Source organism: Panthera tigris, chromosome D4 (assembly GCF_018350195.1).
Source record: "Panthera tigris isolate Pti1 chromosome D4, P.tigris_Pti1_mat1.1, whole genome shotgun sequence".
NCBI classification, from domain to species: Eukaryota; Metazoa; Chordata; class Mammalia; order Carnivora; family Felidae; genus Panthera; species Panthera tigris.
The window spans coordinates 91,346,070-91,361,956 of NC_056672.1; the positions used below are offsets into that span (position 1 = coordinate 91,346,070).

Consider the following 15,887-nt stretch of genomic DNA (forward strand, 5'->3'; position numbering starts at 1 on the left):
GCTCGCAGGGGCTCCGCGCACGGCCGGGCGTCCAACCCCCACGGCCATCTGATTGACGGTGCTCGCGTTGACTGTGGTTTCCGAACCTTCTCTGCAGCGCGCGAGCTTGAATTAGGCTCCGAAGCCCACACAACTGCCACTTGTCGGCAGGTTTCCCGGGGGCTCCTTCAGCCCACAGGAGCTCCAGGCGGACCGTTCGTGCCCCCCCACCCGATTCGTATATTGAAGCCCCGGCCCCCGACGTGATGGCGTTAGGAGGTGGGACCCTGGGAGGTGATTAGGGTTTGATGAGGTCCTGAGGGCGGGGCCCCCGTGACGGGATCGCGCCCTCATGAGACGCCAGAGAACTCGCTCTCTCGCTTACTGTCCTCCAGGTGCGGACACGGGCCCAGAGGACACGCCGCACGCTGCCGTTCAGGCCGCCCCCGGCCAGCGGTGTCCCCGCCCCACGCCAGGTAGCATTCTCGCCTTTCTCTTGGGTCAGAGGAATGGGATCTCTTGTCCCCGGGGGTCCCCCACAGTCCAGAGTCTGCCGACCGCATCTTGGGCACCTCTGTCCCCGTCCTCTCTATGGCGTCCTCTGACCCGAGTCTTGACGAGAGCCCTCTGCCACGGCTGTCATCCTCCGGCACCGTCCCCAGGAGGCTCCGTCCCCACAGGAAAGGCCAGAGGGACGTGTGGCTCTCCCCGGTGCTCCCGCGTGTCCAGAAGGACCGGGATGGCCTTCCTGAGCTGAGTTCTGAGCTCATAGATGCCCACGTACTTGGTGTGTTTCAGTCTTACTACAGCTGTTATTTTGGGGCCCAAATGTCTCATCACCCATGTAGTGGGTGTACCTACAAGCTGTGTCCTTTTCAAAAAAGGTTTTCTTTGTTTAAAAAAAGCCCGTACCACTCTCTTACAAATGACTTTCCAGTTTGCACAAAGCCAGCGTCGAGGGGGACGCACGGCTCTTGATTCCCGTGGCCCCTCTGCCTCTTCCGCATCTCCAACCCGATCCGTGGACGCCGCGTCCCCCTGAACGTCTCCGGCTCCTCGGTGCTTCCCCCGTTTGCCGGGGACCCGGCCTTCACCACCTTCTCAAGGGCTGAGCTGAGACGATCTGAGCCAGGCTGTCCCAGGAGCGGCTCCACGGTCCCCAGGACGTGGCCTCTGGGCGATATGCAAGGCCCAGCGGTTATGGTAAGCCGGGTCTCACAAGAAGGATATAACACAAGCTCTCCTGGGGTTTCGTTAACAGAACAAGAAATGGGACATCTTCTCGGCTTTGTAAACATCTGCTCATATCAGGAGAGTCCCGGGTGTCCGTCCCTTGCTGACCTTTGTCCCCCTGAGGGGATTGGGGTCAACCTGTAGGGACTGTAGCTTTCTTGGGACAGGTCTTCAGAGACTCCGCAGACCCACCTTCCTCTGGGACCCCCGGGCAGAGGAGGGGACGATGCAGATCGCCAGCGTGGACACAAGAATGTTCACTGATGGGGCCACACCACTGCCACCCCAAGGCCACGGCCCGGCAGCGTCCCGCCTGCGGCTTCCGGTTCCCACGGAGAACAGGAACGGCTGGGAGATGACAGTGACTTCACTCCCCGTCAGACTCACAACCCAGAGCCAAGGTTGGAAGGTTCTAGAAAAGCGGTTGAAGACATGGAGTTTCCCCATACACCCTGCAGCCCGTCCCGCTTCTGCTTCCCCAGGTGGCAGCCGGAGGCCAAGGGCAGGGAACTCAGGACACCTGGTGCACAGGTGCACGTCTCAGGGTCCAGCTGCACACCGGACACGCCCTGCAACGTGCCACAGGTCAGCGGGCAGCATATGGAAGCCGCCAGCCATAACTGAACGCCACGTGCCCGGGGACACACGCTAGGCCCGGGCGTGATCACTTTTCATTTTTTTTTTATTTTTTATTTTATTTTTTTTTAATTTTTTTTTAACATTTATTTATTTTTGAGACAGAGAGAGACAGAGCATGAGTGGAGGAGGGGCAGAGAGAGAGGGAGACACAGAATCGGAAGCAGGCTCCAGGCTCTGAGCCATCGGCCCAGAGCCCGACGCGGGGCTTGACCTCACAAACTGAGATCATGACCTGAGCCAAAATCTAGAGTCCCGAACGCTTAACCGACTGAGCCCCCCGCACGCCCCCAGGCGTTGTCACTTTGACCCGGACCACCAGCCTCTGGGCCAAGCTGAGGGGTCCTCGACAGTCCCTGAGTTCGGGGGGGAAGGTCTCACCTTCCAGGCCCAGCCCTGCACGCCTTTGCCTTGAGCCCCCCCCCCCTCAGGCAGCCAGCTCCACGGGGATCTGGAACCCACGCCAACCTCTTATTTAGAAAGCTGAGATCCCGTCTCCCACCCGCTCCTCCCCACCCCCCCCCCCCCGCCTCCCTTGATTGCATTTCTAGCAAAAATCCGATCAAAATAGCAGTGACAGGCTTGCTGGCCGGTGGTTTTCGGAGGCACCCATTCACCCATCACCCAAAATTCCACTCAGCCCCTGCTCCGTGCAGAAGTCTGGGTCCTGAAGCCAGCAGGAGGGACATACACACGCCAGTTAGCTTTCTTCCCTCGTCGACGAAAAGCACCGAGTTCTTTCCTTTCATTTGCAGCACAGGATTTTATTTTAAGCGTGGTGAACAATATATCAAAAAGGGAACTACGAAGATGCCTATATTTTAAATTCTGTAGCACATACCAAGATTATAAAAAGAGGAGAGACCAGAAAGTATTTTCATTACATAAAACTGAAGACCTCGGCATTAATCATTCATAGGAACTTCCTGTCCCCCAAAACGTCTGCCTGTATGACACAGAGTCACAGAAACGTCAGGGTCGCGTTCTCCCGGCCCGTGCAGCGCAAGGTGGGGAGTGGGTTCCTGGTCGGTATCCTCGTGTGCAGTGAAGGGAGAGGGAACCCGCTGGGGTCCTGGGCTCCCCCTTCGCTGGGGCTCCGTCCTGTCCCCTCCCCTTCACCACGTCGCTCCCGGCCCCCCGGATGGAGGGGCGCCAACGCCGAGCCGGTCCCTGGCAGCACGCCGGGAAATTGCATGGGCTCCATGGACTCCTCCCTTGTCTATCTGGGCAGCCCCTTCTCTCCCAGCCCCTTCCCCTAAAGGCACAAGTCCGCCCTCCCTCAGGGTCGCGTGCGCCTGTGGTTCCCCAACAGGACGGTGGGTCCACACGCTCCCCACAGAGCCTTCATCAAGAAAGGACACTTGCAGTTTTAAAATGTCCTCTTCTCTACGGGGCGCCTGGGTGGCTCAGTGGGTTGAGCGTCCGACTTCAGCTCAGGTCACCATCTCGCGGTCTGTGGGCTCGAGCCCCGCGTCGGGCTCTGTGCTGACAGCTCAGAGCCTGGAGGCTGCTTGCGGATTCGGTGTCTCCCTCTCTCTCTATCTCTGCCCCTCCCTGACTTATGTGCCCTCTCTGTCTCAAAAATAAATAAGCAGTAATGGGGCGCCTGGGTGGCTCAGTCGGTTGAGCGGCCGACTTCAGCTCGGGTCACCATCTCACGGTCCGTGAGTTCGAGCCCCGCGTCGGGCTCTGGGCTGATGGCTCAGAGCCTGGAGCCTGTTTCCGATTCTGTGTCTCCCTCTCTCTCTGCCCCTCCCCTGTTCATGCTCTGTCTCTCTCTGTCTCAAAAATAAATAAAACGTTAAAAAAAAAATTAAAAAAATAAATAAGCAGTAAAAAAAAAAAAAAAAGAAAGAAAGAAAAAAAGAAATTATAGAAAAAAATCATGAAAAATTTCAGAACTCCGGCCACAGAGCCTGAAGCCAAGTGCAGGGCCCGGGGGCCCGCCCAGTTTGCACGCTTGTGAGGCCGGCCTGGGGGGTGGGCAGCGGTGGAAGAAGCCAGATGGACACACGTATTGTGACGGGAGCATCACTGGGGTCTGCTCGTGGATTGGATGTGGGAAGAGAAGCTTCTAGAACAACTCCAAGGTTTGCACTCAAACACCTGGAGGGGTGGAGCCAGTGCTCTCTGCAGGGCTTGGGGGTGCGGCTGAGTTGGACCTCCCGCTGGGAGGGGTCACCGTGCCGGCGGTGCTGGAGGCCTGGATCGGATGGGGTGGGGGCTCAGGGGGAGGGGAAGGACAGGGAGGGGCAGGCTGGGGGCGCCCCTTGTTGGGGACGAGCCAGGGAGGTACGTCCCGAGGGGCCACCTCAGCGACACCGGCAGGAGACTGACCAAAGCAAAGAGTCAGTGGGCGCAGGGTCTCGGAGGGGACCCGTGAGAAGAGAGAAGGGGGCGGAGTAAGTCTTTGGACTCGGTTTGGGATAGAAAAGGGGCAGAGGAATAGTCTGGAGGGACAGGCTGTGGGCGGTTCCGTTTGGGATTCTCCCGGCTGGCTTTGTGACCCGGGACACTCAGCATCCTTCCGGTGCCGTGGACGGAGTAGTGGAGGCCGGGAGGGGGCATTTGCCTGCAGCCGCCTGCCCTGCGCTGTCGTGAAGACCCAGGTACGTGCAGCATCGGGCGGCTGCCATCAAGGGCCACCGTAATGAGCCGATTGTCCTGTGATGTGTACGCATGGGGTCACCTGTGTGATTCTGATCCCCGGCTCTCACAGACCTGCTGCAGGCGGGACCCTCACCACCAGAGTGCTGGTGACAACACACCCTCTTGGGCAGGACCCCGGCAGAAGGGCGCGAGCTGAGGGACCGTCCCTGCTGTCCCTCGGGTGTCCCCACCCGGGTGCTGAGCTGGCCGGCCGGACGTGCTGAAGACGAGCTGGTGCACCCGCGGCCACGCAGTCCCCAGCCATCACTGCCTGCCGAGCGGTGACGGGCAGGAGCACATGGTCCCCACGGGTGCCCAGAGGCGCTCCTGTCCAAGCCAGACCCTCCTCTGCTGCCTGTAGGTCATCTCTGAGAAGTCCACACTCTCTTTTGAACGGAGATTTTCAGGTCACCTGAGGGCCTGGAATGTGGGACGGGCAGGCATTGAGATGGATCAAGGGTCACACCTGAGCGGAGCGGGGGACCCCGTGCCGGGCCGGAGAGCCCAGGGGACCCCGCGTGCTGGAGCTCCTCGGCGCCCACCGAGGGGCTGCGGAGGTACCTGGCTGCCCGGGGCTGGTGCCCGAGCGCGAGGTGCACAGAGCCAGGGCGCCAAGGGCAGGGCACGGCATTGGGAAGTCCTCCAAGGCAGGGGACAGTTGAGCCACAGATAACTGCCTCCTCTTTGCAGACTGATGCTGGACAGCCCAGGCAGGGGACAGAGGCGCGTCCCCTCACGCCGGGTGGACACACGGGCTGGGGATCGCACAGTCACCTCCAGGGCACAGCCACATCTGTATCATGACCTTGGAGGGCGGACGCCCTGAAAACAGGAGCCTGAGAAGAAAAGACGCATAAACATGCTGTCCCCAGAATGTGGTCTTTTCACACATCAAGAAAGGTCCCATGGCACCCGGTAAACTGAGAATAATGTGTCTTCAACACACGGCAAAGGGTTACTACCCGAGCATTCAAGGCCTCTTACAAATCCATTGGGGAAGGACCAAGAAGCTCACAGAAGAAATTGGAAAAGTGCACGAATAAAGACTCAACACAAAGGACGCACAAATGGCGTTTCAATGCCAAGAAAATGATCACGAATTATATCAGAAATGTACATCAGCCGCACCATGTGCTGGCCGGAGCCTCGCCCGTGGAACTTTGGAGTGGGTGTGGCCCGGACGGCATTGGGTGGCTGGACAGCGGCCCTCAGAATAAGGAGGCACGAGCTTGGGGGGGGCGTGACGGGTTGGGTCCCACGCTGACATTGGAGGTACCACGTCCCTCCCTTCCCTGCTTCCGGGTGCCTTTCTATCTCCATCAAGGCTGGGGGAATAGGTTGAGCACCTCTGAAGGCTGGGTGGAGGCCCCACTGGGGTTTGGAGGGGGGACAGTCAGCCCCGTGGAGAGGACCCGGCCCTGTGAGTGCTGTCCCAGCCCCGGATGGGCCATGTGGCACGTCCGCAGCAAAGGGATTAACTCATGCGGGTCCCCAAAGCAGATGCCCCGGGAGTACCCCTGCTGGCCCGGGGAAGATGCCCCAACACGGGTCCTCCCTGAGAAGGGCCCTTGGCCCGGGACGCCAGCTTGGGTGAGGCCCTCGCATCCCTGACCCCGCGTGACGGCTCCCGGCTCCGTGCTCCTCTCCGAAGACTCGATTTCAAGAGGAACTTGGCTGAGTGACGAATGTCTGTCTCCCCTCCTCTCTCCACACCCCCCCAATGTGCCCGGGTGGGCAGTTCACACATCAATTTTCTCCGCCGTTTGCAGGGCAGGGGGCTCCGAGGGGCAGGACAGGGAGGAGAGGCCCCCGACCTACAAACGCGGCGGCCGTTTAGACAGCGCCGTCCGCCGAGGGAATGAATCCTCTGTGTTGCAGAAAATGGGGCTAGATTGAGCCGCACCTGCTGGGACGATTCAGCTGTTCAATCGATACGGCTCTTCCGTGACCGGACATAGTCTGTTGCAGAAGCCAGCCGTCCGCCGTGGACGTGGGCCTGGGAATGGTCGGTGGGGGGGGGGGGGGGTCCTGGAACCAGAAGGGAGCCTGGGCGGCCCCACCTCGGCTGCCCTCAGGCCTGGGCGGAATCACGGTGGAGGGTCCTGCTAATTCTGTCCCCTTTTCCAGGAATAAGTCAGTCCCCGCCCCAAACCCCGCCTCCACATCACGTCCGTAACAGATCCTCCGCAGGACGCAATACTCAAGGGGCGCCGCAGTCCGCCGCGGTCCTTGCGGCCTGGCGCCGTGTGGCCCCGCCATCTGCAGTCCCCACCCCCCCACTTCCCGGCTCAGGCGCAAAGCCAAAAGCTGAGTGGGGGCCCCGAGACCAGAAAGCGGGAAGCCCTCTGTCCCGGATCAGCAGTCACGGTGCGGCGGGCGATGCGGGCGTGATGCGCGGAGGGGTGGCCGCCAGACCCCGCGGGACATCCTTCCGCAGGCACGTTTGTTGACAGAGCCCCGGCCACGGAGCCAATCCCTTCCCCGCGGGGGAAGGGGGTGTCTCTCATTCACTCCGGGACACCGGCGGCGATCAGGTCCGGGTGTGGAGGGTGACCCTGACCTCGGGCGCACGGAGCGCGGGACGGGGTTCTGAAGTAACGAGCAAGCTGTGCAAACCGGTGTGGAAGGAAGACCCCTTCCAGGCGGCCACACACCGGGGCGGGGGACGGAGAGGGGTGCAGGGCGCTGCAGGGGCTCCGGTGACCGTGCCCGGTGACTGAGGACTCCGCCCGGGTCTTGGTCTCTGGACGGGCAGGATGAGAGAGACGGTGCTCCGGGTCGGGGCTGACCCGGCCCCTGCCACGTGGGAGGAGCCTGTGGGACCATCACAGACGTCCCCCGACGCATGCTTGGACATTGGGCACCTGCTCCGGACCCCAGGCACTGGCCCGCACTGAGCGCGCGGAAACAAACTGCCCTCCCGTCGCTGCGGACACGAGAAGACCCAGGTCTCTCTGGTTCTGGTCCAGAGCAGGATACAGATCCGGAAAGAATCGTCCAGACACGTTCAGCTAAATGCCCCTCCCACCAGACTCCCCTGCTCTGCCTTCCCACCGACCCTGTTCCCCCCGCCCCGAGCCCTCGCCTCCCACGGCAGATTTAAGACAGGCCTTCCCTCCGACCGTCCCCGGCTCCGGCCGTGATCTGGGCCTGGCGTACTGGGCCCTGCACACTTTGGGTCATCAGCTCGCCAGGGGTGCAGACCCTCAGGACCGCGAGGGAAAAGCAGCGTGGTGACCCAGACGCCGGCGCCGGGAAGAAGGATCCCTAGTGACGTGTGGTCGCCCATCGCCTGCCGCACGATGTGCAGACGTCACCCGCGGACCGAGCGTGTGGTCCTCAGAAGGCACAGGACTAGATGAGGGAACACCCGTAAAACCCTCTCGAGGGGCCTGGCCCGCGAGGATCGCGATGCAAGCCCTGTGTCATGTAAGAACGGGTTGCTACTGGCCGTTGGAGACCAGGAACCTTGAGGGGCGCCTGGCGGACCCTGCAAATAGATTTGTTCGGACAAATGAGTGTTTTTGCACAGTCCACCCTGAGCTCTTTAAAGCAGCAGATGGGAGAGCTACTTATTCATCAATAATTATTAACATTCCCTCACTCATCAGAGAATCTCTGTGGCTGATGCTCTGCCGGATGTGATCACCTCCTACATCCCATCTCCTGTGCTCTTTCCAGACTGAGACGGCGGCCGTGCAATCGTCTCGTGGCCAGGCCGGTGTCCCCTGTCCTCAGACCCGGCACGCGTCGTGCCACCTCAACCGAGAAGGCGCAGAGGACGTAAGGCCAGGCCATGAAGATGCCACGCCCTTCCTCCCACCTTCTTCTCTGGGGTGGCCTCCCCTGGCACTTGCCGCCTTACTGGGAGGAAGCAGCCACACGGGGAGGCCACGCGCGGGGGCTCCGGCAGACAGCCAGCATCAGTGGCCCGCGTGCGAGGGACGAGGGCTCCGGTGAGTCCGGCCCCGGCGCTCGCGTCTTCCCGGGCCCTCAGGCCACCCCAGCCGACGCTCTCTGGGGCAGACGCAAGCTGTCCCTCCGGAGCCCTGCTAAAATGGCAGCTGTGTGCGCAGAGTAAACAACGATGCTGTGCAAGCCCCGGGTCGGGGTGACGTCACGCACGGTAAGCGTGGGGCAGAGTGTGGCTCACGGACGGGGCGGCCAAAACTCAGACCTGACACATAGGAGGTCGGCTTTGGTACCAGGTGGCAAGAGGGGGCTGCAGGGGCGGGAAGCACGCGAGAACCTCGTGGGCCATAGAGTGCCGGCGGCCAGGGCGTGGGAGGTCAGTGGATGCCACGCGGTCTTTGTGACCCCCGGGCGGAAGTCTGCTACCAGTGCAGTGCCCGTGGTTCGGTGGAAAATCAGAAATACGCTCAACGACCTCCGGGAGTCTCCAGACAATATATTCCAAGTGCTGCCTGGTCACTCATGCGGGCCAGCGACAAAATGCCAGAGGAGAGGGGAGAGGGGAGAGGCGAAGGTGGGCCCGTTCCACATAAGGGCCCGGGACGAGCTACATCTAAGCACACGATGAACTCTCCTCCCTGCCCCTCTGGCTGGTAAACACGTCGACAAGTAAAAAGTGGCTTCCAGGGTTCCATTTCCGGTGTAGATTACCTAACAAACCAATCTTGTCCCCCAAAGCTTCCGTGAACGCTGGCGCCCTGGGTGGGCCCCCGAAGCCACGTGCACCGGGCAGAGGGGAAGCTGACGGAGCCGAGATTTGCACCCCTGCCATTCGCGGGTGTGGCAGACTGTGCTGCCCGCGTCCATCCAGGTGAGCTGGAGTGACGTCACAGAATCCAGAGTCTCGTAAGAAAACAGTGGTTTCCAGAAGTGTCGCACAACCGAGTCGTGAGGAGAGTGACACCCTTGCAAGGCAGAAGAACCTGAGATAAACCCAACGCTACTATGCTCCACGAAGGAAGGGAAGACAGCCTCACCGTCAATGGAGAGGCAGAAAATCAAGCAGAAAACATCAAAAGCATCCACATGGAAACTCTAGCACTGAAAAATAAAGTATCATGAATGAAAAAATTTACCTGTGGGGCTTAATTAGCAGATTGGAGATGACGGAGGAGAGACGCAGTGAAGTAGAATACAGACTGAAAGATAGAAATCACCCGACGTGAAGAAGAGGGAGAAAACCACCATGAGAAAGAGTAGCATCTTAGCAATTTGAAAGTGCTGAGGGAAAGCCTTCTCGGCCAAGAATTTTACGTCCAACGAAAGCAGTCTCCTCAACAACGAATAAACATGTTCCCGCTGAAGGAGAACCGAGAGAATCCTCCTCTAGGACCCTATGGCGCAAGAAATGCAAAGGGGCTCCCTCAGGCCGAGGAGAATGATACCACGTGGAAATGTGGGTCTTCAAGAATGAGCAAAGAGCATCAGAAGTGGAAAGTACATGGATAAATAGAACATGAGCATTTCCCCTCTAATTTCTTGCAAACACCTAAGACTGCCTACAGCAAAAAGTAGACGTTGTCTTGGGGGCTTATCACGCGTGTGAAGTAACACATTTGATGACGATCCCACGAAGGATCAGGGTGTGAACACCCTTCTGGGCTGAAGGGACACAGCATTGACCGGGTGGACTGAAAAATTGGGGAGTGTATGCCGTATCCCGAGAATAACCCCCAAAATAACGACACAAGGATGTGTCACTTAAAAGTCAAGACGTAGATCATGGCGGAATTAGTTGTAAAAATAGTCACGTAATCCAAAAGGAGGTAAGAAAGTACAAGAGCAGTAACAGACAAAAAGAGGAAAAACTAAATACAAAACAACACACCTAAACATTGATAGAATAAGTAATCCAACTAAAAAGGCAGAGGTCATCGAATGGATAAAATGCAAAACGAGACCTGACTTCATACCGTCTGCAACAGAAGCACCTTAAGTACGAAGACAAAACAGGTTGAAAGTGAATGGATGGAACGCCTACACCATGCAGACAGTAAGGATAAGAAGTTAAGGTGGCTTTGGGGCGCCTGGGTGGCTCAGTCGGTTGAGCGTCCGACTTCAGCTCAGGTCACGATCTCACCGCTGGTGAGTTCGAGCCCCGCGTCGGGCTCTGTGCTGACGGCTCGGAGCCTGGAGCCTGCATCCGATTCTGTGTCTCCCTCTCTCTCTCTCTCTCTCTGCCCCTCCCCTGCTCATGCTCTGTCTCTGTCTCTCTCTCAAAAAGAAATAAACATTAAAAAAGTTTTAAAAAAAAAGAAGCTAAGGTGGATTTACTCACATCAAATACAATAACTTCCAAGGCACAGAATGTTGCCAAAGATAAAGACATACATTTCATGAAGATAAGAGGGTCCATTCGCCAGGACAAGGAAACAAGCACAAACAGAGCCTCGGGGTACATGAAACGCTGGGTAGAACTGGAAGAAGAAAGCAAGTCCATAGTTGTAACAGCAAAAGGGCTGGAGAGAGAAGTCAATAGAAACATAGAGGACCTGAAAAACATCATCCATCACCTTGGCAAAATTGATATCGAACACTAAACCCAGCAACTAAAAGATGCACATTCTTCCCAAGTGCAGATGGTCTGCTCACCAGACGGACCCCATTCTGAGCCACGGAGCAAATACACTAAGTGTAAAGGAATCGAAGTCAGACAGAGCGTGCTCTCTGGCCACAGAGCAATTAAACCAGAAATCAACAGTGAGAGACCTAGGAAACTCCCAAACGTACGGATGCCAACAACATCTAAGTAACGCGTGCTCAGGGAGGACATCACCATGGAAATTAGAGACTACTTCACCCCGAGGGGATAACGGAAACACAACAGGTGACAGTTTATGGGGTGCGGTTAAAGCTGGGTGCAGAGGGAAATCCGTAGCTTTAAGTGGCTTCTGTCAGAAATGAATAAAGTTCCAAAATCAAACACCAAAGTTTCTAACTCAAGATTAAAAAAAAAACCATCAACTCAAACCAGAGAAAAGAATAAAGATAAGAAAAGATACCAGAGAAACAGGGAACCAACAAAAACCAGAAAATGGGGACAAAGCCAGACACTGATTCTTTGAAAAGATCACACAGTTGACCAAATCGGAGCCAGACTGACCGAGGGGGAAAAAAAAAACAAAAAACAAGAAAAACACAAACGATCAATATCAGCAGTCAAAAAATTGCTATTTCAGGGGCGCCTGGGTGGCTCAGTCGGTTGAGCGTCCGACTTCGGCTCAGGTCATGATCTCATAGTCCGTGAGTTCGAGCCCCACGTCGGGCTGTGTGCTGACAGCTCAGAGCCTGGAGCTTGCTTCGAGTTCCGTGTCTCCCTCTCTCTCTGCCCCTCCCCCATTCATGCTCCGTCTCCAAAATAACTAAATTTTTAAAAACTTTTTTAAAAATTGCTATTTCACCGCCCGTGAAATGCTTTTTTCTCAGGTTCCACTGGACTAGTGCTGTTTTCAGGCGCAATCATTTCACGGGCGGTGCCCCTCAATCCGCTGATGAGCGATCCAGTGAGTTGCCAGATCCCACAGTACCTGTGAGAGCTAAAGGCACAGAGCTTCTTTATGAAGCTTTACCTAGTTCTTCCACGGACCAGCAGCCCAAAGCCGATATGTGGCACAACGTCGCAAGAGACATTCTTACCGTCTATTTAAAGAACCTCAAAAAATACAAAACTTGTGTTAGAAGCCAAGTCACCAATCTGAAGAACCCCCCCCCAAAATTCTCACTTACAACAAAGCTTGCTCTCTGGGACCATGTCGCCGAGAGAATTTGCCGAAACGACTGTCATGGAAATGGCACACGAGGACCTGAAGCAGTTGAGAGCCGCATACACGGAATCTCGCATCCAGGAACACCACTTGCCCCGAGTGGTGGGGGGCGCACAGACAAAATAAAATGCGGAAGCTGTGAGAAGTTCAATTGCAAGGTCACCGTAATCACCAGAGGAGCACTTTTCCTTGCAGGCTGGGTGCGGAACTCAAATCCAGACGAAGACACGATGACCTCTGTGATCTGTAATGAGTGTGGGGAGCAGTGGTACCACAGCAGGTGGGTGTGCCTGTAATTGCAAATAAATGTTCTCTTCACAAAAATAAATAAATAAATAAATAAATAAAAATTGCTATTTCAGATCTTAAGAACACAAGAAAGTGTTACAAATATCTTCATGCCAATACATTCAACAACGTTAAAAATTTGACGAGAGTTTCACTCATAACTTTACGCTGATGCTTTGACAACTCTGGTTCACGGGACAAATCTCTTGGAAGATACCAGATGCCGAAATTCGCACTAGAGGAAAGAGAAAGTCTGTGTATCTCTACAGCTTTTTTTTTTTTTTTAATGAGCTTTTAAATTAAAAACAAACAAACCTTCCCACCGGGAAAATTCAAGGTCCTGACGGTCTCACTGGTGAATTCTATCAAACTGTCCAAGAAGTGACGTCAGATTTCGCAAACCCTGTCGGTAACAGAGAAGAGGGCACTTCCCAACTTGTACGAGGCCAGCAAAACAAAACAAACAGCAACTGAAAACCAACATTCCTCAGGGACATGGATGCATAAGAACAGCTCAGAAAAGCCAGCAACACGGAGAAGGGGCGATGCGTTACGACCAAGGAGGGCTTCTCTCGGAAAGCAAGGACGGTTTAACATTTGAAAATCAGTTCATGCAGTTGACCCGTATTAACGGTATAAAAGAGAAAAACCAGATGCTCCTTTCAGTGGACACAGAAAAAAATTCCTGGACAGAATTAAATTTCCAATCATAATAAAACCCTCGGCCAACAAAGGATAAAGAGAACCGAGAGGGAGGCTCTGTGAACCTGCGGAAAACCTCTGCGTGCGTGAGGCTCTAGGGCCAGAGGCCTCTGCCTCGGTGGCCACAGGCCTCACGGACCCTGGCCGCACCTCTCCTGCGCCCTCCAAGCACGCTCCTGCGGCGAGGCTGTGCTGTGCACGATCCGGTCCAGCAAGGGTGGGACAGGAGCTCCCCGGTGGAAGGCCGCTCGTTCGCCCTTCCCGGAGACAGAGAGCGGCCCCAGGGTGGTCCCCGGAGCCCCGGCTGGACTGGGGGAGGGGCTCTGCTGAGAGACAGTGACAAGGGCAGGAGCATCACACCCCCACGAGGCCCCGGGGATTCCGTGGCAGGCACACTGAAAGCCTTAGCACAGGCCAGACACCCAGCAGGGCCAGGGATGGTGGCGGCAGTGTGGTCTGTGCTGCCGTGACCGGCGTCTTCCCGGTGACAGGACACCCAGTCCAGGAGGGAAGCCGGGTGGTCCTGAAGGGCCAGCCCCCTTCCCTCCCCAAAGGCCAGCAACTGGCGAGGGAAGCCGGCCCTGGGCGGTGGGTGAGAGCCCGTCACCGTGGCTCAGGGACCACACCCCGGGGAGGCCGTGGGTCTGGCCCGCCTGTCACATAGCGGGCTCTCGGTCAACACCTGTCACTCCCCGGAGTCAGATGAGGCAAAGCCATCGAGGGCCCGGAGGGGCTGGGAAGGAACGGTGGGCCCTCAGCTCCGTGCCCGGATGAAGGCGAAGCCGGGCGGCCTGCCCGCTCTGGGCACAGGCGGCCGACACCTTGCGTGGGTGCAGCCCCATTTGCTAGGAAATTCGCAGAGAGGAGAGGGGAGAGTTAGTGCCGTTGCCTTGGCAACCACTCTGTCACATTGTAATGAGCAGAAGGAGGCTTGTCTTAAAGGAGCGTGAAGCACATCGATTCGCCTTCCCGAGGGGGTCTCGGCAGGAGCTCTGCGGGCTCTCGCTGGCGGCGCCAGCTCCATGGGGAGGACAGCAGCGGAGGGGGAGGTACCCGGATCCCACCGCACCCGCCAAGGAGCAGAGTGGAGCCCCCACGGCACCACAGCCCCTGGGTTCCCGGCTGGTGTGAAGGGGCAGGGCCCTCGGCGCCAGGCTCCGCCCCCACCTCCACCTGGAGCCTCGGCTCTGAGGCTCCCCGCGATTCCCAAGTGGGTTGGAGGGAAGACTAGAGTCTACGCTTAGTCGGCATAGAGACGTGTGACAGCGCCGCTGGCCGTGGCCACCCTGCACCTGACTTCAGCCCCAAAGGGGAGAGTCAAAGGGAGAAGCCCAGGGGGCGCCTGGGTGGCTCGGTCGGTTACGTGTCGACTCTTTGTTTCAGCTCAGGTTCGTGGGTCCGAGCTCCAGGTCTGGCTCTGCACTGACAGCACAGAGCCTGCTTGGGATTCTCTCTCCCTCTCTCTCTGTCCCTCTCCCAGGCACATGCGATCTCTCCCCCCCCCACCCCAATAAAATAAGTAAATATTAAAAACAAAAACCAGAGCTAGGACCAGGTCACAAGGGGACTTTGATGCAAGAGTCAACAGAAATATTATAAAACCAGGATGTGTCCGATGGGGTCACAATGGCAACGTGGGATAGAAACACATCCAACCCAACAGCTAACAGGGATCTCTCTCTCTCTCTCTCTCTCTCTCTCTCTCTCTCTCTCTCTCTCTTTCTCTCTCTCCCGATGAGCAGGTCCTTCCGGGACACGTGTACTCGGACGGTGATGAGCGAGCTGCCAGTTCCCAGTTTCTTCTGTTCCACTTTGGTCTCCCAGCCTTCTGTCAAGTTCAGGTCCGATCTGATACCTCCAGGCTGCAGAGCATGTGGGGGATGATCTCATCCTTACGCATCGGTGCCTGCGTATCCCTCCTGCTTGTGTCCAGCCGCTGAGCATGTGCGCGTGTGCCCGGCACGGTCCCGGGCGTTTCCCTCGCCGTGGCCCACGCCCCGCTGGCGGGTCGGCGCTTGGCGTTGGCACACCCGCACAGGCGGACGGCCGCCCCCGGGGACGACACCGGCGGTTCTGGGCACCGGCTTCTTGTTGTTCTGATCAGCGTGTCATCTTAAAAAACCTGCTTTACCAACATGTACTGCACGTAGTGTACAATTCACCCAGGGAAGCATGTGATTCGACGGGTTTTTGGTAGATTGCATCGTTATTTTCAAAGCCGTGCGTGTGTCGACCTTCACCATCTTCGCGTGTCCAACTCGGTGGCGTTAATCCCATACATGATGTCGCACAGCCGTTACCTTTTTCCAGTTCTGGAACTTGTTCATCACCCCACACAGAAATTCTGTCCCCATGAGTAATGACTCCCTGCCGTCCATCCCCGGGCCCCTGGCGGCCTCTGCTCTGCCTTCTGTCTCTACGGCCTGATTCCTCTTGGGCCTCGTGGGAGTGGATCCCACAGGGTTGTCCTTCTGGGTCTGGCTTACCTCTCTTGGCACTGTGTCCTCTGGGCTCACCCGCAAGCCCGGGTCAGAATCCCCTCCCTTTTAAAAATTTTTGTTTGAGAGACAGAGAGAGAGAGAGAGAGAGAGAGAGAGAGAGAAGCTCAAGGAGGCTTCATGCTCAGCACGGAGCCAGACACAGGGCTCGATCCCATGACCCTGG

General features: G+C 57.2%; 1 pseudogene; it reads left to right on the plus strand.

Moving 5' to 3' along the window:
• The first annotated feature begins 245 nt into the window (after window positions 1-245).
• Window positions 246-12,529, plus strand: LOC102967176 (annotated as a pseudogene).
• The last annotated feature ends 3,358 nt before the right edge of the window (window positions 12,530-15,887 follow it).